The 22,601-nt window shown below is 39.8% G+C and overlaps 1 protein-coding gene across 13 annotated transcripts in view; it reads left to right on the top strand.

Annotated features, from left to right (window-relative positions):
• mgat4c (mgat4 family member C) overlaps nt 1-22,601 on the top strand; it is a 384,199-nt gene that overhangs the window by 193,896 nt on the left and 167,702 nt on the right. For 12 of the 13 annotated variants that reach the window (XM_048549098.2, XM_059652473.1, XM_059652471.1 and 9 more), the window contains one exon: nt 2,907-2,998. The gene's annotated coding sequence lies outside the window, so the exon portion shown is untranslated. Of the gene's footprint in view, nt 1-2,906; nt 2,999-3,596; nt 3,643-22,601 lie in introns of all 13 variants that reach the window. The other variant, XM_048549095.2, reaches the window with a different exon arrangement.

Below are 22,601 nucleotides of genomic sequence, written 5' to 3'. Positions count from 1 at the left end.
CTCGGGCTGCCAACTGGCTTTTTTTTATCTCCAGCAGGGAATTTTACCTGACGCAGTAATGCTTATAGCTCGTAGCATAAGAAACTAGGTGTAGATAATATGTTATTTAAAGAATCCTACAGATATTTATTACAGTTGGATAATATATAAGTATTATATTCACAGACTTATCAGCGTCTGGGGTTTAAATTAAGTATTCAGTTACAGTGAGCAGTGTACCTTTATTAATGTTTTAAACTATCTGATTTAAGGTGGAGTCTGTGATCTTTGTACCATTGTAATGTGTGGCAGGATGAGTCGCTCTGTTCGGAACTCCACTCTGCTCACCAGTTCTCTTTCTCTTTCTTTGTCCTTTTTTTTCTCCCTTCTTCTCTCTCCCTCTGTAGTAACAGTATTTCACTCCCTTTTAACCACCTACCTAAGGATTGGGAAGGAGCTGGGTCATGGCTGGGAACCATGTGGCAGGAGCTGAATGCGTGGGTTGTGTCCTGCAGCGACAACAGATTGAGTGTGGGCTAGACCGATGTGATAGATCAAGAGTGGGCCAGCGAGAGTGGGCTGGTGAGACAGCCCAGAGCAAGACACTGGCAATAGTTTGGCATAGGCTGGAAAGCCCAGAGTGGAGCTCTGCTAGAGAAATGACAAGAGCTGGAAAGATCTGAGTTGGACTGCAGCAGTGGAAAGGAAATTTGGGCTCTCAAGTTTTTTTTTTATCTTATTCTAGGTTAATGTGTATGTACGGTGAAGACACACACTTTTCACTGTATTTTTACATTGAAAACACGTGACAAAAAATAACTAAATGAAGTCATTCATGACAACAAGTGATGATATAATGTGCATATCTCTTAATAATATGAGAAGCAATAAAACATTTGTGCTATACTTTCAATATAATTCTTTATAAGAAACGTTAAAAAGAGGAACAAATATGAAGTGAAAAATTATTGACTTCCAAAATCTGAAAAAAAATATTGTTTTCTCCAATTCAAACATTTTGACCAGTTTTAACTCACTATCAGAAACACAAAGACATGGAAGCCCGGCCCATGTAAGGATGTTCGTAATGATGACTGCTGTAGTAATGATATGTTATCATTTCACAACACTAGTAGGATTTTATACATTCTCAACAACAAAGACTGGATTAATGTCACTTCATCCCTATAAGGAGCTTCAGAATCAATTTCAATCCTAATCAGTAGTTGAAGCATAGATTAGCAAAACAATGAATATAATTAACCTTTGGGTATCGAATTTTCCTTAGCACGTCTGTAAGAAATGAAATTATCTTAGATTTATTTTTACTATGATCACCAGAATGGTATCCTATTAACAAATCAGTGATATATCCTTGAATCACCCCTTAGTCTCTATGAAAAAATTGAACATACGATGCCCACCCGTTACAGACTTGGACTGCAATTGTCTTTTTGAGACTTGCAGTCTGATTGTCTTAATGTGACATTAATAGATAGCTTAGTTAAAAACATGAAATATGATATGGTTAGTATTTTTTAAAAGTTGGTTATAACGATGTCTGTTGTTCCTTTTCTGACATTACAATTATTGATGTGCTCAGCCAAGTGTGCACGTTGTTTTACAATCAGTTTGGATCCACACCTAAATACATGCAGCATTTATTATTGTTGAAAAAACATATTATATTTTTAATTTCTTAAAGATTTAAAGAGTCAAGCTAAGACATAAGAAGAGAGAACAAACAGCAACTTACCAATTACTCTCTAATTTCTTAAGCAAGAAATAGAGCAGGGACTCCTAAACCTAATGATGTTGTTTGATCAAGATCATTGCAGTTCTGGAAAAAAGGAAGCCAAACTGAGTATAAAGGCCAATGGATTAGGCCATGATTACTACTTACAGAGGCTAATTTGCTACTACCGGTTATCCACCAAAACTGAAAGCAGTCACACACTGTCCAGAGCACATTGAAACATAAGTGTTAGTAAACTAAAAGGATGTTAAAGGAAATAGGACAATCAATTTCAATTAATAATTTCAATGAATCGTCCCAATTTCCATTTTTAATGTATCATTTTATGTAAACTTAATAGCTAGTGCAGACAAATACCTCATCTTTAACATTTCAAGGACTTAATTTCTTTTGTTTAATTTAGCAACTTTCCAATTTTGGCCATATATAAAGCACAGCTGAGACAATCTGACTACAGGACACCTAAATTTTGACTATTCTTAAAACATTATCTACAAAAGGAGGTGTAGTATTAAGGTGAAGGTCAGGAAGGGCAACAGAAGGACTAGCTGCAAATCTCAGCAGTGTCCCAGGTTCATGCGAGGTTAACATCATTTAAAGCTAGCCTGGACTAATTAAAGCTCGACCACACCTCCAAAGGGCATAATTTTAACAGGAAGGACAGGAGGTTTAGAGGGGATTTAAGGAAAAATGGTTTTGCCCCAGCCCCCTCACCCTTTAAAATGTACATGGATGACCAATTTAAAATGCCATAACATTGAAGGCTATGAGAGACATACTGGCAAGTGAGATTAGTGTAAATAGATTTGCGCAGACCTGATGGGCCAACAGGCCTTTTCTGTGCTCTATATTTTAACGTCATGGTATCCTTCCAAGGCAAACAATGTTCCTACTCACTTAGCATACAAGAGCAACATTTTGCTGGATAAAATCCAAACTCAATTGATTTGCCAGTGGGCTGTCGACCAAATGAATGATGAGAAATTTCAGCAAAGAGCTTCAGAAAGCTATTTTCCAATAACGGTCCACTGCAGCTTAAAGGATGAATTGGAAATCCTTCACCCAACTTCCATCAATAGTATGGTAAAGGATTTTCTGCACTGCAGTCACAGATAAGAAAAAAATAAACTTTTTAATCATGAGTCATGTAATCTTTGTTTCAATATTACAGGAGTTAGAAGAAACAACTGATTTTCATACTTGTCATAACGTGGTGGAATAGGTGAAAAGGATCAGGCATTTCCTAATGTTCCTTTGTTGTAGGTAAGTGAGCATTTGATCTAAATTATCTGTTCAATTTTAGTACATATTTTTTACAAAATCTAAAAAAGGTTGAAGCTTAATTTTACAGATAACTGTCACATTAATAATTGTTACTTCATGTTTAGATTTTCCATGGTGCTGGTTGCCAAAGTCAACCATTAAAAAGGATAAAAGTTTATATTGTTTCGATAAAACTATCACACTTAGTATATTGCAAACAGAGGGATGAAAAAGAGTTGGGAAATTTAACAGAAAGTTGACATGGATCAGAGAATACTTTGTGAATCTGCGAAAGTTGACTGTGATAGAAAATTGCTTCTTGTGTTTATGAAATACAGGAGCACTGATAAATTTTAATGGAGCTCTATTCTACAGATTGACTTTACATTTTTTGCACAATACCTTTATTCATTTGAATAATTTATAATTCAAGACGTATTATAAAGTTGCTTTTGCTTGCTACTAATAAAAAAAAATCTACGTTAAAACTATCCATTCACAAAGTCCGAGCATTATTTATTTTTATGTATTATTATAATCTATGAAACTGGTTTAGTTTAGCATTCTCTCCGTTTTTCTTGTGATCTATCTTTTGCAGGTAAATAAATTCTATCGGGCAAAATTGGCTGGCCCAAAACGTGAAAGTAAGAATCATGTTGTGCAATTAACCAATGTATTGTGGGCAGCAACACTGCCAGTTCATTATGGTGGTAAATTGGGTACACCTAATATGGAATGTACTGCTGACTGCCTGTAAATCTCAGCACCAGCCCAAGTTTGTCCAAGGTCAACACTATTTAAAGCTAGCTTGGATTTCTTAAAGATAGAGACCAACCTCTAAATCTGCGATGCATTCTGGCTGGAATAGAAGTTAAGTGATGAGACTGTTGTTAATAAGCAGGAAGAACCTTGACAAACAACCCAGAAAGTTTTCCAGCTTTCTCCAATGAAACACAAGAGGCCTTGTGAATGGTAGGATGAAACTCCTCCCTCAGGCTGTTCAGAAACCATCCAGGAATTTACTGAGAAGGCAGTGGGTACAAGAGAAGGGGGCTATGCAAAAGTGAACTCAGTCAGAATATATCATCATCACCAATGATTTACAATCAGCTCCTGGACAAGTGGTTACACCAGTGATTATCATCATTAGCTCTACCAAAGTGGGGAGGACATTTCAGTTTTGCTGTACCCCATTGGCGAGGCACTGCTGCTTTACATTCTTGGCCACCTTGCCTGCAAGTGTGCCCATGTGAATATTGATAGATGGTCGATAAAGATGGTGAAAGATTATCGGGTTAGGTAGGCAGGAATGTGGAGCAATCACAATCTTATTGAATGGTGGAGCAAGCCAGACTGACTCCGTAATTTACTCCAGTTTCTAATTTGTATGTTCAATCAATGCAAACGGTGTAGCCCTGAGGGACCAGCTGATGTATACTATGAATTTTTAATGACCTCACACAAGTAGTCAAGGTCAGCGAATGCATCTTCACACGCCATGTCCTTACAAATGAGCTTCCACCACCACACCAGATTCAATTTATCACTCTCCTCTTCTGTCTCCTCCCAACAGTTTCTATCAAACGCAATTCATAGCTAACGTTTATACGCTTCACGTCACCCCCACCCGTAGCATTCTCACATATAGTACTGATAGCTATTCAACTGTGGCAGGCACATCAGCTAATTGCAATATTCAAACGGCATGCTTGCCAGGAATGTAAAGCAGCAGTGCCTCACCAATGGGGTACAGCAAAAGTGAAAAGTCCTCATCACTATGGAATAGCCAATGATGATGATCACTGGTGTGACCACATATGAACACTTGGCCAAGAGCTGATCTTAAATCATTGGTGATGATGGTATATTCCCATTCAATTCACTTTTGCATATCACACTTCTCTGTCGTCACAGTCTCTTCTGATTCGCAAGTTGCTCTCACTTTTGTCTTTGCTTGTCCCAAATAGAACATGGAACATGGAACAATACAGCGTAGAACAGGCCCTTCGGCCCTCAATGTTGCGCCGACTTATGAGCTAATCTAAGCCCATCCCCCTACACTATCCCATCATTATCCATATGCTTATCCAAGGGCTGTTTAAATGCCCCTAATGTGGCTGAGTTAACGACATTGGCAGGCAGGGCATTCCCCACCCTTACCACTCTCTGAGTAAAGAACCTACCTCTGACATCTGTCTTAAATCTATCACCCCTCAATTTGTAGTTATGTCCCCTCGTTCAAGCTGACGTCATCATCCTCGGAAAAAGACTCTCACTGTCCACCCTATCTAATCCTCTGATCATCTTGTATGTCTCTATTAAATCCCCTCTTAGCCTTCTTCTCTCCAATGAGAACAGTCTCAAGTCTGTCAGCCTTTCTTCATAGGGCCTGCACTCCAGACCAGGGAACATCCTGGTAAATTCTCCTCGGCACCTTTTCCAATGCTTCCACATTGTTCCTGTAATGAGGTGGCCAGAACTGTACGCAATATTCCAAGTGAGGCCACACTAGCGTTTTGTACAGTTGCAGCATGACATCACGGCTCCGGAACTCAATCCCTCTACTGATAAAGCCTCACACACCATAAGCATTATCAACCTGGGTGGCAACTTTCAGGGATCTATGTACATGGACATCAAGATCCCTCTGTACATTGACACTAGCAAGAATCTTGCCATTGACTCAGTATTCTGCCTTCCTATTATTCTTCCCAAAGTGAATCACCTCATATTTATCTGCATTGAACTCCATTTGTCACCTTTTGGCCCAATTCTGCAGTTTATCCAAGTTTCCCTGCAACCTGCAACATTCTTCCACGCTGTCCGCCACTCGACTGACTTTAGTGTCATCTGCAAACTTACTAACCCATCCATCTATGCCTGCGTCCAAGTCATTTATAAAAATGACTCACAGCAGTGGTCCCAAAACAGATCCTTGAGGCACACCACTAGTAACCGGACTCCAGGCTGAATATTTTCCATCAACCACCACTCGGTGCCTTCTTACAGAAAGCCAGTTTCTAATCCAAACTGCTAAATCTCCCTCAATCCTGTGCCTCCATATTTTCTCCAATAGTCTGCCATGTGGAACCTTGTCAAAGGCTTTACTGAAGTCCATGTACACCACGTCAACTGCCCTACCTTCATCCACATGCTTGGTCACTTTCTCAAAAAACTCAATGAGGCTTGTGAGACACGACCTGCCCTTGACGAATCCATGCTGACTATCTCCAATCAAATTGTTGCTTACTAGATGATTATAAATCCTATCTCTTATAATGCTTTCCAAAACTTTACCTACAACAGACGTAAGGCTCACAGGTCAATAGTTACCTGGGTCATCTCTACTGCCCTTCTTGAACAAGGGCACAACATTTGCAATCCTCCAGTCCTCTGGTACTAAACCTGTAGACAATGAGGACTCAAAGATCAAGGGCCAAAGGCTCCGCCACCTCCTCCCTAGCTTGTAATCCCTGTAACTTGCCTGTCAGCTGTCAGATATCCAAGAGCTGGCACTGCCTGTTCAGTCATTTGGTGCAGGAGGTGAAGAGCAAGTGACCGATCAAGGAGAAAGGCCAGCACTCAACATCACATTTGTAGCTACAAGTATGAGTAATGACAGTTTGCTAACTTTAGAAAGTCATATTGAGGTAGATCTACACTTGGTGAGTCACTGAACACATGTGCTGCAACCAGCCAGAAGAAAGGATGCCACAGGTGCCACGTCTATGGAGGGTCAAGTTGCACATCAGTTCTGCTGAAGTGGATTCAGGACTTTGGTGCAGCAGCATTTAGATAATGCCCAATAGGGATATGCACAGAGATGCATAGTGCATTGGTAGGCCTACCAGATAGCTAACTATCAATGCCAAGAACAGAAAAGTTCCAAAATGGCATTCATGCAGAGCTCTCAGTGCTTCGTGACAACATTTGCAACATAATCATGATGCAATGTCGAACAGTTGATATCATGGCTTCCACTCAGCAGCAACCACCTACAGCTGTGGCAGCTCAGACCGAGCCCAGAAAATTGAAGCTTGTTGTCTTACAAGCTCAGAATGCTGTCATCATGGCTACGGACTTCATTGCTCAAAAGGATGGCAGGGGATCAGAACAGTGCAAGAATCTGTGCACAAGGAGATAGCAGTAGCTACATGCAACAAAAATCCAGTCCTCAGGTTAACGGCATTCATCTTACCACCACTTCAGCTCCTGCCATCTGTAAGTCCTGGCTTCTGCATCACATGCTGAGTTTCTGCAGCCTGAGACGCCAGATTTCTGGCCTTACGACTGCTCAAAGGTGGTGTACAAGGTCCTCCGCCATCTGCTATGTTGAAGTTCAGCAGTATCCAACCAGGACCTGCTTTAATCACAAAGGCGAAATGGAGTTGGAGCAGTGAGAAAGACAGAGGTACCAGAAAGACAGCCATGAAGAGAATGCGTGAAGGTGATCGTCTGCATTTTTTATGAATATCGGCAGTATTGTTGGATAAAATATTTTAGAGTTTTTTTTTGTAATGATGTGTTTTAGAATATGGCTAGAAGGATGATGTGACAATTGATGGATTGTAGGTTATGGGTCTTTTGTACAATAGACTCTGGCTTTTATTCACCAATATTGTAGTCTAACAGTCAACCATTAAAAAGTGGATGTGCTGTCAGCTTCTTCCCTTCCCTACCGTACCTCATCATTCTCTTCCTCCTCTAGTTACATGTTCAGTCCATGGTGGCAAGGCGTATTTTCTTGTGATGGCCACGTTAAGGAAAATCATAGTATCCTGACAGCGCTAATAGGGTCCATTCTGCTCAGCACATTTGCAGTGACACTCCAAACAGCATTCCACCCAGGCCCCACACACACTCTACTCCCTGCGATAGGGTTAGCTTTAGGGTTAACCCTAACCCTAACCCTAACCCTAACTCTAACCCTGTCCATGGTTAATCTATCTAGCCTGAACATACCTAGACGCCACGGGACAATTTACCATGGCCAGTCTACCTAACCTGCTCATTTTTGGGCGGTGGGTGGAAACCCATGCAGCAACGGGGAGAGCTGACGTTGCTGAGCTGAAATGAGGAAATGACCCACTGCCCAGCTGTAAAAGCCTTCACTGGAATATAGTTGCCACACAGTTGCTTGAGGCTGGAATTATACCTGATTCCCTGGTGCTGTGAGGTAGTGGTGCTAGCAGGATGCAGGAGGAAAACATGAGTCTGGACATCGGTTCCAGAAAGTGCAGCAGGGATCTCCCAGGACAATTGAATTATAAATAAACCCTCTTCTAATGTAAGATCATTGACCTGAAATGTTAATTCTATTTCTCTCCGCAGACATTGCCTGACTTTCTCAGTTTGTCCAGCATTTTCTTGTTTTTATTTCAATATCAGTCCATTGCATCACCAGTGGCCATCACGTAAACACCTAATTTGGAAATGTGTGAGGTTGCGAGGCAATTTGACCTTTTGCAGAGCCAGGAGTTTTCTCCTGTCCCTCCCAGCTTGAAGGGTAGTCTGTTTCATGAATTTGAAGACCTATTCCTCTTTAGCCTCCAAGGAGACATTGAATAATACTAAATGAACTTTTCCCACTCTTGTAGTAATGAGTCACTTAATAGGCCCTTAAGGTTGCTGGCATTTATTTTGCATTCATCGGCATATGTTACAAGCAATGATACTGATGCTTACGTAGATTGGGCATAGGTGATCTCAATGTCATGTGAGTATGCTTTGTAGCTGGGAAATGTGAATATTGTATGCCTAGATTAAACTCTTTCGTATATTCCAGTGAAGGCTTTTACAGCTGGGCAGTGGATTATTTTCTCATTTCAGCGTTTCACATTCAAACCAGAGTTTATCGAAGAGCAAATGGGCCTCTGCCAAGCAATGCAACAAATGTAAACAACGTCAGCAGCCCAAACTCAGAACATCCTTTATATTTCAACTTGCGCATTAATTAAAAATATTGAGATAACAAAAGTTCATTCCAAAATAGATGCTATGAGCCAGAGGAAAGAAAAAAATAAGCAGCCTATCTTTCGAGCTGGTGGCCTATCCCACATCCTAGAGATAAAATAATTCTAAGGCAATCCACTGCATTCGAGCACGCTTTCATTTCCATCAGTGCAACTCAAGTATTTTGTTTTGCAAATTATTCACATCAAAGTGCCTTCAATAATCTTGTTGATAAAATCATTTATTTGGCTGCTTCCCTTTCCCACATCAGCTATTCTCAGGTGTAAGTAGGTTTGTCAATAAATGTTAGTTTGATCCAACCTTTTCAATCAGAACAGAGTATGAGAGAGATTTGCTTTCTTGAGAATCACAATATATATGCTGATTAAAATTTATCTCGCAGGATTTAGAATTCATTTTTAAATAATAATATAGAATGTGTCGCACTGTAGATAAAATATGATTTTATGTATGGTTAATGCAAAAGCATTATTCCTGCCACCACTTTGGGAGTTTTCCATTTGCTTTAACAAAGGAAGAAATAACTGGGAAACATTTAAGAAAAGGAAAGAAAAACTTCACAATTTCACTGCATGCAAGGAACAGAAGAAATTGCTCCCCAGGATACATTTGATGGATGGGAACCTCTGTAAGAAGGAACATCAATAACAGTATAACCAAATTCGTACTGAAGATGCTAGCAGAAGATAAAGTTGATGCTGCACTAAATGACTCTTGAGTATTACAGCTCATTGATTAAACACTTGCAAATGTTTTCTCAGGCCAATTTGATGGTGGCATTTTCACATGTTTCAACCAAAGACAATTGTAAGCAGCTCCTGAAACCATCAGCAGATAACACTCCTCTCAAACATGACCTCCGTGCATCACTCAAGATAAAGAAAATATGCATGAGAAGATAACTCAATTATCTGAAACCAGTCCTCAACAAAGATGCAGATTTGTCTGTTATTTACACTGCATAAATAAACAAATTAATGTTTTCATGCAAGTGAAAGAATTGCAAGATGATGAAGAACAGTCTGATCACAACACGCACAGACTTGAAATTACAAGCAAAATAAGCAATTTTTTAAAATCACGTGAGGGGGTTGGTAATGTAAAGGGAGTTCCAGACCACTCTGCATGTGATTCAACTATTACACTGGAATCCAGTCAAGTGTTCCTCTGTTAAAATAGAATGATGAAATTTTAGAATAATTATAATCTCTGTGGGATAGTTATAGCACATGGAGGCAATATGGACAACTCAGGTCCCCACAGGAGAACAGAGCTAACTGCTGTCCCCCACACTTTCTCCACTGCCCTTTAATTGTCCTTTCTTCTCAGGTAATTATCCACTTCCCCCCTGAAAGCTCTGAATCAATCCGTCCTGACTACAGTTTCAAGCTATGTACCCCAGATCCTGACAATATGCCACACAAAAAAAAAGTTTACCTGCAAATGCCCTTTTGGTGTGTATAAATCTCAGTTATTTGATACTTAACTCCTTCACCAGGCACATCTGAGTGATTCCCTTGGAATACAACAGCTACAATAGAAATGTAGAAGTGAGACGTGGTTTAAAGGGCAGGTCCTGTCTTGTTTTAGTTTAAATGGCATCACAGATACTTCCAGTTGACATGTTTCATTTCCATTTGATGTGCTACAGTTTTTGCACACTTTGTTCTTTGCAGTTTACAAACTGAAACATCTTGCTCGTATTTTCTTCCATTGCATATCTGTTTCCCCTTAATCAAACACCTTGCTCCCATGTCTAAAGTTCAGTTTGCTGGAGATTTGCATTTCTTTCTCATGTGTTACATCTTCATTAGACTTTCTACAAGCTGGAGAAGTCTCTTATACCAGCTGACTCTGATCTGGTCACAAATCAATTCGTTCACCAACCCTACATAAGTGTAGTTTGCTACCAGCAAATGAATATAATTCATGAATGAAACCATGCTTTCTCCACTTTTGTTTCTTCCTTTTAAGTTTGGTCCATTCAATAATTATATTTTGGCAAAAGTTGAAATATGTGTTGAATTGCCAGTGTACTTCTTGGTGCTACATTCTGATTAATACTTTATTTTACTAGTGCATTATTAACAGTGGTTCCAACAACATGAAGGAATGCTCTAATCTGGCCCATGTGGCAGCCTCATCTAAACTTGAAATAGTTTTGTACCCATGAACCTTTTATTAAATTTCTCCCAATCCTAGGCGTGGTCCTCAAATGCCTGGAATATGGCATGGTGGCTTAGTGGTTAGCACTGCTGTCTCACAGTGCCAGGGACCTGGATTCAATTCCAACCTTAGGTAACTGTCTGTGTGGAGTTTGTACATTCTACCCATGTATGTGAGAGTTTCCTCTCGATGCTTTAGTTTCCTCCCACAGTCCAAAGATGTGCAGATTATATGCGTTGGCCATTGGGAAATGCAGGGTTACAGGAACCAGATCGGGATTGAGTCATAGTAGGATGCTCTTTGGAGGGTTAGTGTGGACTTGACGGGACAAATGGCCTGATTCTACACTGCAGGGATTCTTTGTTTCTGGATATGATATACTGGAATTCATGCTTTCCTGAACCCTGGAGTTGTTTCAACAATTATTACTGTGTTTATTCCACTTCTTGGGTTGTTGCTCATTGCTGTTCGGGCTCCAGTTCTTTTATTTTCCAGGCTTTTGTTGCTCCTGTGATGTCCTCAATATCTTGGTCTTCAAACAATTTTGTCTGATCCTCTTGACTTTGAAGCTTACTCCTCAGTTGCTAACAATAGTGCTCCTTGCATTTTCTACTGCCAAAATGTTTTGTTGTGTATTTGGAGTTTAAGACTCTATTTAGACTCTGTTTAGTCACATATCATAATGCTGCCAGAGCTCATGGAACTTTCTGCAAGATTTTTTCATTTACAGCTTGTTCTGTACAAACATTATCTTTATACTCTGTTAGAGCTTCCACTTCTGGCTCTTTCTGTGAAGCCATGTGACATTTCCATCATTATTACATCGTCAGCATTTTTTAAATGTTAATCTTGATACTGTACAAGGGAGAACATCTTCCCTTATCAGGCCGAAAGTCATAACCTCAAGCAGTTTACCACCTGTCAACCATAACATACTCTCTGGCTTTTCAGCTCAGCAGCGGGAGTTTGCTGTTCATTCTTCAGCCAGAGTTGTGGGACCATCACCTCTCTGAAAGATTCCAGCTATAGGATTGTCGCAAGGGTATTTTGCCATTCATTCCTGGGCACTGCAACATCATATTGCAGCATGACTTGCAAAGTGCTCTTGGCTTATCTCAGTAAATGATGGAAAATATTACAAATAATACACCCCCTAATAACATGAAAGGGCTATGCATTTGGATACTTTTCCAACTGCAAAGATTACATATCTTGAGTCGATGATGTGCATCAAGAGCCTCATCAATGCAATGCATAGTGTAAAGTCAAGTGGGCTGATTTTAGACAAGGGTCAGCTCCTGTACATTATTTTTGACTCCACGTACATCTCAGCGATTCCCTGGCAAGTCCACAGCTGTAACAGAGGTGTAGGAGTAAGGCATCGGGCAAAGGGCAGTGTATATCTTTTGTAAGGCTTAAATGTCTTCAATATCCATTCTACCTGAATGCTGAGCCACAGATACACAACTTAGGTATTGTAGTCACACATCAGTGCAATCAACAAATTTATATTGAGGTCAAGTTCTAATGAGTGCTTGTACAAAAGCCTTCAGCTCTTTTTGCATCTCATCAAAAGTATCCTGTGTTTTAGACATTATAAAACAGAAAGCTCCACACCTGATTTTCCAGTGATCATACTGCTTTGCAGAAAGCTGCATGCTCTGTTCCAACATGTTACACCACAAGTAGCTTGGATATCACAAGATGTGCAACATAGCTCATTTGTCCATTAATTTTGCTCGACATCTTTAAACTTTTTGAAAATATAAGCAGGCAGATATTACAAAACTCTGCTTTATCTTTTTCGATGCAGAATTGACTCAACAATTCTCATGTTCTCTTCCCAACCTATAACTGTATCCATTTGGCAGCACTGCTTTTTAAACTTTTCCAACAACCAGATACAGTGAGCAGAGCTCCACACGTGTGATTTAGCATGTGGCTGATCACAATGCAATGACGCTTGAAGATGCCCATTCTCAAGCCTCAGGTCTGTAAATCTTGCAAATGCAAACCACTGGCTTGAGCTATTATGCTGCTGGGCCTGCTGTGTTCATCCAGCTCTACACTTTGTTATCTCGGATTCTACAGTATCTGCAGCTCCTATTATCTCTGGGAAATCTGCATCTTGTTTCCACTGAAGGAGACTGTCCCAGGCCACATTCATGCTAAAACAATGATACGTCAGCAATTAAATTAATCAAATGATAAGTTTACATTTGCTTGGCCTTTCAATAACTTGAAGTACTCACTGACCTTTTTTTATTATCTATCCATTGTGTTGCTCAAAATGATAGAAACATTATAAAAAGGGGTGTGTGGGTTATAGGGGGATGGGTCTGGGTGGGATTCTTCAAGGGGTGGTGTGGACTTGTTGGGCCGAAGGCCCTGTTCCCACACTGTAGGGAATCTGAAAAAAAGGACCATTATGTAACATATTCTGCTACCCACAATCCTCTAATTTGTTACTGATTTACCTTTTTGTGCACGTAGTTTAATGTTCTCTTATTTTTCAAGACACCTGCTATACCTTGAATAGGTATCTTATTTTCCCTATGTTGATATCTTTTAGCATTTTGAACTTTTATCTCTACCTTGTTTTTCTAAGGTTTAGTTTCCAATTATTTCCCTAAGTCAATTCTCTACTTTTGCTACATCAAAGCCCTTTCTGGGGTCTGATACATTGTTGCTTCTGGGATCTGAATCCTAGCCCAGTTTAGCTACAACCCATCCCAGCAGAAGACCACCTTCTTATTCCAGTGCTCCTTTTTCCTACACCAATCACTCTATCAACCCAAGCTTCTTTACTGATCTCTCTGCTCTTATTTCAGTGCCAGGTTTCTCTTCGCAATGATTGTTTGTTCTATCTGTCCCAAATGAGGTACATGGATTCTGTTATTTTTGGATATTTTGTGTGTGTTTACTTACAGCTAAGATTAATACATACAATAAAGTAATCTCAACAATTACTTGTCTAATCTGCTGCAAATGAGAATGTCCTTTGATTCTGGTGACATGATAACATCCTGATCCTTGACCCATCTACATACAGATCTCTTGAAGCAACACTGCTGTTAAAAGTGATGATACAATTTCATTTTTATTCCCAAACTAAACCTTGTAGACTAAAATTGAAAGCATATGAATGTTAAGTAATAGCAAAATTAATTATACAGAAATAAGAGTTTTAAAATTCATGAGCACCAAAGTTTTAAGAGTCCATAAATCATTTTGATGATTTGAGACTCATTAATATCTTGCTCATGTGCAACCTTCTGGAGAATTAATCCTTGACTGTTCTTGGTTTGGTGGCACATTGTCAGTGTGATGATTGTTGCCCTGATGTCCTATCGCATCATCATTTAATTGTATTCTTTTGTGTTGGTTACATACAATTAACATGTCATACATTTGGCTGAAATGGTATCTTTTTCTTTAGCTTTGTTTCATTAGATCTCATTATTTTGTAAGATTGCATTTATTGTGACCAAAGTACGCTATTTCAATACTATTCTTCTTCGGTTGAAAATCATTGGATTTGAACGGCTAACTCTGGTTCCATTTCCACAGATGCTGCCAGACCTGGTTGGTTTCTCAAGCATTTTCAATTTTTATTTTAGGTTACCAGCATTTTCAGTAATTTGCTTTCCCTTCAAATGATGCGTGACGACACCTTGCCCAATTTGAGTCAACCTAGCAACCAATCAGCATCCTTTCCACCTGCAGTAAAAGAGTTATGTTGTTTGAAATTTGGTCTTCTTGAATTTGTCCTTATCAGTGCAAGATAAAAAGTTTCAGCGATATGTCTCTTTATAGCAAAAATATTGAGAGGTTAAGTAAATATCAATTACTGTGTAGCATCATAGGAATTTTCTTTATTCAATTCACAAGGACAATGTAAAAAAGCTGACAAACTCAAAATTATGGTTTGTAGTCAATAACATTTCTTGTCAATGAAATGTACTCTGTTAACAAATGCCCTTTGAATAGTATTACAGTGTTCAAACTTGAGAAAACTACTCACTTAATGTACTCATGTACTTTGTATAGATTCAGCGTTATTCTATAAGATTGCTGTTTGCTTTAGTGACATTCTGCTTTATCTGACATCCAAGCACTAAAGTGGAATTATGTAGTCGATTTCCTCAATCAGGAAAAAGTGCTGAAAGTTTTACACCCCTCTCTTTCAGGATTATTATTTTATGTATACTGATAGTGAGTAAATAAGATGTGTCATTTTGTCTGAATGTACAGTGAGACTGTAACCAGTTATTCTTCTATAATCGGGCTATAGGCAAATGGTGCTCAAGTCAAGGCTTGTGACACTGAATGCATTCTGTCCTTTTTACTGCATCCGTGTATAGTCAATCCCAGTTGGAGGGAGAGTGGAAAATGATGCTCATTTTCAGCACGTCCCTTCTACTTTCTTGAAAGCTCTGAGAAAATAGCTTCTAGGCCTCATCAGTGAAATGGAGTTTACTTAATTTATACCATCATCTGCCTACAGCAATATTATTTCAGAGTTATAAAACATAGTGTCTTATAATGAAAGAAGGGTGCCGCACAAACATATTGTGTAACCTTAGGGTAGATCATGAAGCTTGTTGTCTGAGCACAAATATTGTATTGTTAGGAAAAACCACTTACTGTGCATTTCTTTCGAGAATGACAACTCATTTATTTCAGAATTTGTTGCTGGCTATTCTAGTATTTTTGCTGTGCTGTGCAGATATAATCATTTTCCTCCCTATTTCAACTTTTGGAATTTTGATGCAACAGCTTAATGTTGAACCCGAAGCAGGTTGCATATTTGTATATAGTGTATAATAATAAATTCTTCAACAGAGCAGATTTGAAAATTAATCCATTTGAGAACCTGGAATTTGAACAGCTCATTTTTAACTTAAAATTAATTCACCCAGGTTTGCAATTTCCCTTGCAATGATGAACCGTTACTTTCTGTGGAGTGAATCTATTACTGTGCGGTCGTATTTAGACTTGCTCTTGCTTGTCTACCGAATTTCTTATCTGGTGAGCTGCTGGAAGTATGAACTGATAATAGCATGACGAGGGAGTCAGTGCATCAGAGACCTATGTATACAGGGAAACCTTCTGTCCATCTCTCTTATTCATATAAAGTGAGTATTTGGCATTTGTAAACACGGCAACATCACATAATTCAATGCAATTTAATGAAGGGGCAGAATGAATTGCCGTTTTTGCAAGTTAGTAGTGGCACAGCATTATTCTGATAACAGCGCATGGATTTCCATGTTTAACCCCTCATCTGCCTTCAACTGATGTTGTGTTATACTCTCCAATAAATAGTGGCAAGTGTTATTAATCTTAAACCCACTTTTACAGAAAATTGTGGGCCAAAATGTTTCCACCACTGAGGCAATGACAAATTAAGGCCTTATTGAGTCCAATGTCACAAATGTTTTCTTACAAGACTACTAATCGATAGTTTCTCATAAAAACCAAAATTGCTGGAGTAATTCAACAATCCTGGCAGCACCAGTGGGAAGAAAGCAGAGTTAATGTTTCAAGTCCAGTGACTTTTCATCAGAACTGATGATTTGCAATATTTTCTCATTCTTCTAATGAATATTTCAATGACCTGTAAGTCCAGCAGCTGCTGAAAAATCACCCTTATTGGGAGACAAAGCCAGTTTGGCTGACTGATGGTTAACTTTGGGGAAGAGGGTGGAGAGACATCATTCCTGATTCATTTGACCGGGTGTAAGTGGAAGAATAAAAACTATTTACAGTCAGTCAGTATGGATACTGTACTGACAGAAAGGCAAGGAAGGTCTAGGAAATTAATTGTAAAGGTCATCCAAGCAAACTCAGGCAAGTCTTGGTTTATTCAAATACTTAAGAATGACCAAAGCAAGAATGTGTCAATCTCTTAATTCAGGAATGTGACCTGTTTCTTTATATGTGAAATATTTGAAATGTGTTGAAGTCCACATTGTGGATGAGTGTGGCCCATGAACCTAGATGCTGACTGTACCAAAACAACAGTTTAAGTATCAGTAATTGGACTCAGTTCACTGTAATCTTCTGCCAATAGAAAGATTGGAAAATATAGAGCTGTGAGAATTAGATATTTGTTCTAAGTATTGCTATTGAGCATGCAGAAAGGAGTCATGTTAGAGGGACATCAGTTCTGGTTCTGTCCAGGCCCAAGTAAGATGTCCTTTCTAATTGTCTACTTTATATAGACAGGTGCAATAAAGCCTTTCATTCACAATTGTTTAGACCCCACATTAATGCAAAAAACATTGACACCATATTTTAGCTTCTCCTATTCAAGTTATGACCATGTTGGGTTGGCTGACTCAGCCCTCTATTGCCACCAGCTTGGAAAGTTGAAGGAAGGTTAAATTCTTTTTTAGCGTGATGTCATATCTCTCTCCGATGAAATGGTATGTAATTACTATAGTAGCAGTAAGCAGCCAATCACAAGGATCTCTACAGTGAAAGAGAGAGCAATTTTATTACCTACTAACCCATAAAAAATACAGTGAAGATGCAACTTCATCCTTACGACCATTGAACAGTCACACGCTCATACAGACAAGATTAAACTGGGATAATGTTTAGTACAAGACAAAGATAAGAAATGCACAGTTTGTGTCTTTTAGATGTTGTTTGAATGAGTTATAAGGATTTTTAAAAAATTCTTTGGAATCCAGCATCATTGGTTGGACCAGCATTTATTGCTTCTTCCTAATTGCTCTTGAGAAGGTAGTGGTGACCTGCATTCTTGAACTGCTGCAGCCCATGGGCTGCAGGTTGACCTGCAATGCCCTTAGGAAGGGAATGACAGGATTTTGACACAGTGACAGTGAAGGGATGGCAATATATTTCCAAGTCAGAATGGTGTGTGGCTTGGAGGTGAACTTGCTGATGTTCCCATATGTCTGCTCCCTTGTCCTTCCAGATGGGAGTGGTCATGTGTTTGGAAAGTGCTATCAAAGGATATTTGGTGAATTTTGCAGTGCGTCTTGTTGGTAGTACACACTGCTGCTACTGAGCATCAGGGCAGAATGAGTGGATACTTGTGGATGTTGTGCCAATCAAGTGGACTGCTTTGCCCTGGTTGGTGTCAAGTTTCTTGAGTGTTGTTGGAACTGCACGTATCTAGGCAAGTGGGGAGCATTCCATCACATTCCTGACTTGTGCCCTGTAGGTGCTGGACAGGCTTTGAGGAGCCAAGAGGTGAGTTACTTGCTACAGTATTCCCAGCTTCTGACCTGCTCTTGCAGCCATTGCTTTTATGTGGCAAGTCCAGTTGATGTTCAGGAAGTGGATTGTGGTGGATTCAGTGATCATAACACCATTGAAAATCAAGGGGTGGTGGTTACATCATCTCTTATTGGAGATGGTCATTACCTAGCATTTGTATGGTGCAAATATTACCTGCCACTTATCAGCCCAAGCCCAGATATTGTCCAGGTCTTTTTGCATTTGAATATGGAGATCTTCAATATTTCAGTCGTCATAAATTATACTGAACATTAGGCAACAATCGGCAAACATTCCCACTTCCAACATTATGATGGAGGGAAGGTCATAGATGAAACAGCTGAAAATGGTTGGGTCTAGGACACTACCCTGAGGTATCCTTGCAGAGATGCCCTGGAGGTGAGAGATAATGGGAACTGCAGATGTTGGAGAATCCAAGATAATAAAATGTGAGGCTGGATGAACACAGCAGGCCAAGCAGCATCTCAGGAGCACAAAAGCTGTCGTTTCGGGCCTAGACCCTGGTGAGATGGCTGACCTCCAACAACAAAAACCATCTTCCATATGTGCCAGGTATTACTGCAGAGAGTTTGCCCCTGATACCCATTGATTCCAGTTTTGATAGGGCTCTTTGATGCCACACTCAGTTGAATGCAGCCCTGATGTCAAGGGCTGTCATTCTCACCTCAACTCTGGAATTCAGCTCTTTTGTCCATGTTTGAACCAAGGCTGTAATGAGGTCAGGAGCTGAGTGACCCTGGCAGAACCCAAACTTGGCATCACAGAGCGGGTGATTTCTGAGCAGGTGCTGCTTGATAGCACTGTTGCTGACACCTTCCATCACTTTACTGATGATTGAGAGTAGACTGATTGGGCGGTAATTGGCTGGGTCAGATTTGTCCTGTTTTTTGAGTACCAGACGTACCTGGACAATTTTCACATTACGTGATAGATACCAGTGTTGTTACAATACTGAAAGCACTTGACTAGGATAGCAGCTAGTTCTGGAACACAAGTCTTCAGTAATATTGTGGGAATACTGTCAGGGTCCATAGTCATTGGAGTATCCAGTGCCTCCAAGAAATTCTCAATATCACTTGAAGTGAATTAAATTTACTGAAGACTGGTATCTGTAATGCTGGAGACCACTGGAGGAGGCCAAGATGGATCACTCACTTGTCACTTTAGGTGAAGATTGCTGGGAATACTTCAATCATTTGTGCTGGTCTTTTCCATCATTGAGGATGGGGATGTTTGTGGAGCTTCCTCCTCCAGTGAGTTGTTTCATTCATTTACTGCCATTCATGACTGGATTTGGCAGGACTGCAGAGTTTAGATCTGATCTGTTGGTTGTGGGATTGTTTAGCACTAACTATCACTTGCAACTTATGCTGTTTGGCGTGCAAGTAGTCCTGTTTGGTGGCTTTGTCTTGACACCTCCTTTTTAGATATGCCTACTGCCACTCCTGGCATGCTCTCTTGCACTCTCCGTTGAATACAGGTTGATCACTTGCTTGGTGTTAATGTAGTAATGAATGAGTAGGCCATGAAGTTACAGACTGTGCTGGAGTACGATTCTGTTACTATTAATGGTCTACAGCACCTCATGGATGCCAAGTTTTAAGGTGCTAGATCTGTTTGAAGTCTGTCCCATTTTGCATGCTGATTGGGCTACACAAAATAATGTAGGGTATTCTCAATGCGAAGGTGGCTTTTCATTACCACAAAGACTCTCCGGTGGCCACTCAGCAATACTTTCATGGACAGATGCATCCGCAGCCAGCAGGTTGGTAAGGATGAGGTCAAGTATGCTTTTTCCTCTCCTTGGTTCCGTCACCACCTGCCACAGGCCCAGCCCAGCAGCTATGTCCTTTAGGACCCGAGCAGCTTGATCAGTAATGCTGCTGCTGAGCCATTGTTCGTGGTGGACATTGAAATCCCCCACCTACAATTCATCTTGCTATCTTTAGTGTTTCCTTGAAGTGTTGTTCAACATAAAGGAGTAATAATTCATCAGCCAAGGGAAGTAAAATGCAGGAGGTTTCCTTGCCCATGTTTAACTTCAAACCATGAAACGTCATGAGCTCCGGAGTGCATGTTGAAGACTCCCAGGGCAACTCCTTCCTGACTGTATGATTCTAAGTTCTTAGTTTCTTGTGGTTTCTTTCCAGTCAGTCCTGTCACTGGGCTTTTCTTTGTGAGAGGCAGGGAAATAGCATTTTCCAATCTGTTTCAGTTCTGCAGCCAAAAACCATCTCTTCAGCATGCACCATGGAGAGAGACTCATTAAATGGCAGCCTGTTTGCATATTTCATCTGCAGGCAATGTTTGATCTCCAAAAAAATTAAGATTGTCACGATGGTGCAAATCATCCAGGAGAAAAGATATGATAGCCAAAAGTATAATGGAGGTTCACTCAAGTAATCCCTGAGGTGGCAGAAATGCCTTTTGAGGAGAGGTTGAAGAAGCTGGGCCTTCGTTTTTTTTGGCATTTCAAAGAAATGAGAAATTATCTTGTTGAAACTTACAGTGTTCTTACACTGGAACACCAGGGTTGATGTATAGATTGTGCTTCCCTTGCCTGATTAGTCTCAAACCAGGGGATACAACCTTAGGAAGGGTAAGCCATTTAAAACTGAAACAAAAAAGATTTTTTCTCACTCAGAGGATGGTGATGTTTTGGTATCCTCTACTCCCTAAGAGCTGTGAAAGCTCAATCATGACCATGTTTCAGACTGAAATTGCTGGATTTATGCAGACTAATAATGTCAAGGAGTTGAGAGATAATGTAAGAAATAGCACTGTGGAAGATGAGCTAAATGATTGGCAGAGTGCTCTCTTATATACCTCTGTTTCTAGATGAGGACCTTTTCATGTTTCCCAACAAGGGTTTTCCCTGGTTTCTTTGCTCATTTCACTCAGAGAAAATGCTCATTTTAACTCAAACTGTCTTTTGTTTAATCCAAATTGGTTTCATGAAACATGGCAGACTTAGGGCATGGCTAGGTGTTCCTGTGGTCATTTTAATTCACTTTTTGATGCTTTTTTTTGGAAACCTTTCAATCCATGGAAACGTCAGGTATTAAATCAGGCACATTTCCAGACAGATTCTGAACCACCACTCACTTAAATCAGGCAGAGGAAGGGCACCCACCCCAGGGCAGTTGAGCTCTAAGTAATGACCAGATTGCATTCCAGTGGTATTGCTGGGACACAAGATCATTTTTGCAGCAAATCAGTTACAAAACCCTTCCAGTCCTGAAATGTCATTGTTTCTGGGTGGCCTTCATTCAGCAAGGTCCGAAATGGCCAATTGGTCTCACCATGCCACTCATTATCAATTTTCATTGCCAGTAACCTGAGGAGAAACAACATTTCAAAGTCAAGAGGGAAATTTCTAGCAAACAGGTTAGAGTGTAAAACATGATGCAAGAAATACACAAGGTGCGTATAAGCACAGTGTCACCCAACACATTGGGGCAGCCACTTTAGTTCTATTGATCTTAATTACACCCTCTCAAAGCTCCACTGCACAGAATATTGCAAACTGGTGTTTAGAAAAAGCATTTCGACAACACCATTCATGTTTAATTGTGATGCAAATGGAATAGAATACTGCTAATCATATACTGCCAATTTGGACTATTTGAAAGCTAATGTTGAATAACTAGAATGAAATAATCATCTAAAATACATCAAGTAATGGACAGTAAAGCCTGATTAATATAAAGTTCTTCCATTTAGGTATCAGATGAGTTCATAATTTAAGTGCCTATGGCTCACTGTCAGTTTTCATCAATTAATAGCCCTCTTGTCTCTGTGACAGAAGATATTACACCCTATTCCATACGGGGCACACAATCTATTAAACCATTAAGGTGGACAGCAGTAAGAATGATTAGTGATGAGTTCACTAGCACAGAAGTTATTTCTAGTTTTGAGTACAACCACCATGTTTATGCAGTTATAATCTTCAACATTCAACCTTGTTTTCAATTGGAGTTAAATTGTTTCTATATATAATACACTATACTGCTGTACAGGAAAAATATCGCTTTTTAATGGGCTATGGAATAAAGGCTAGTTGAAATGTTACTATCTTTTAAACAGTTTCTGCAATTACCTCATTAAAATAGATACTGGCATAACTGCCACTACGTTTAATTCAGAGCCTGGCAATCTCATGGAAGGTTGCCAGTCATTTGTGTCC

This window comes from Stegostoma tigrinum, chromosome 18 (genome assembly GCF_030684315.1).
Source record: "Stegostoma tigrinum isolate sSteTig4 chromosome 18, sSteTig4.hap1, whole genome shotgun sequence".
In the NCBI taxonomy this organism is placed as follows: domain Eukaryota; kingdom Metazoa; phylum Chordata; class Chondrichthyes; order Orectolobiformes; family Stegostomatidae; genus Stegostoma; species Stegostoma tigrinum.
Note: the sequence above shows the minus strand (reverse complement) of the source record. Positions and strands in the feature narration are given on the sequence as shown.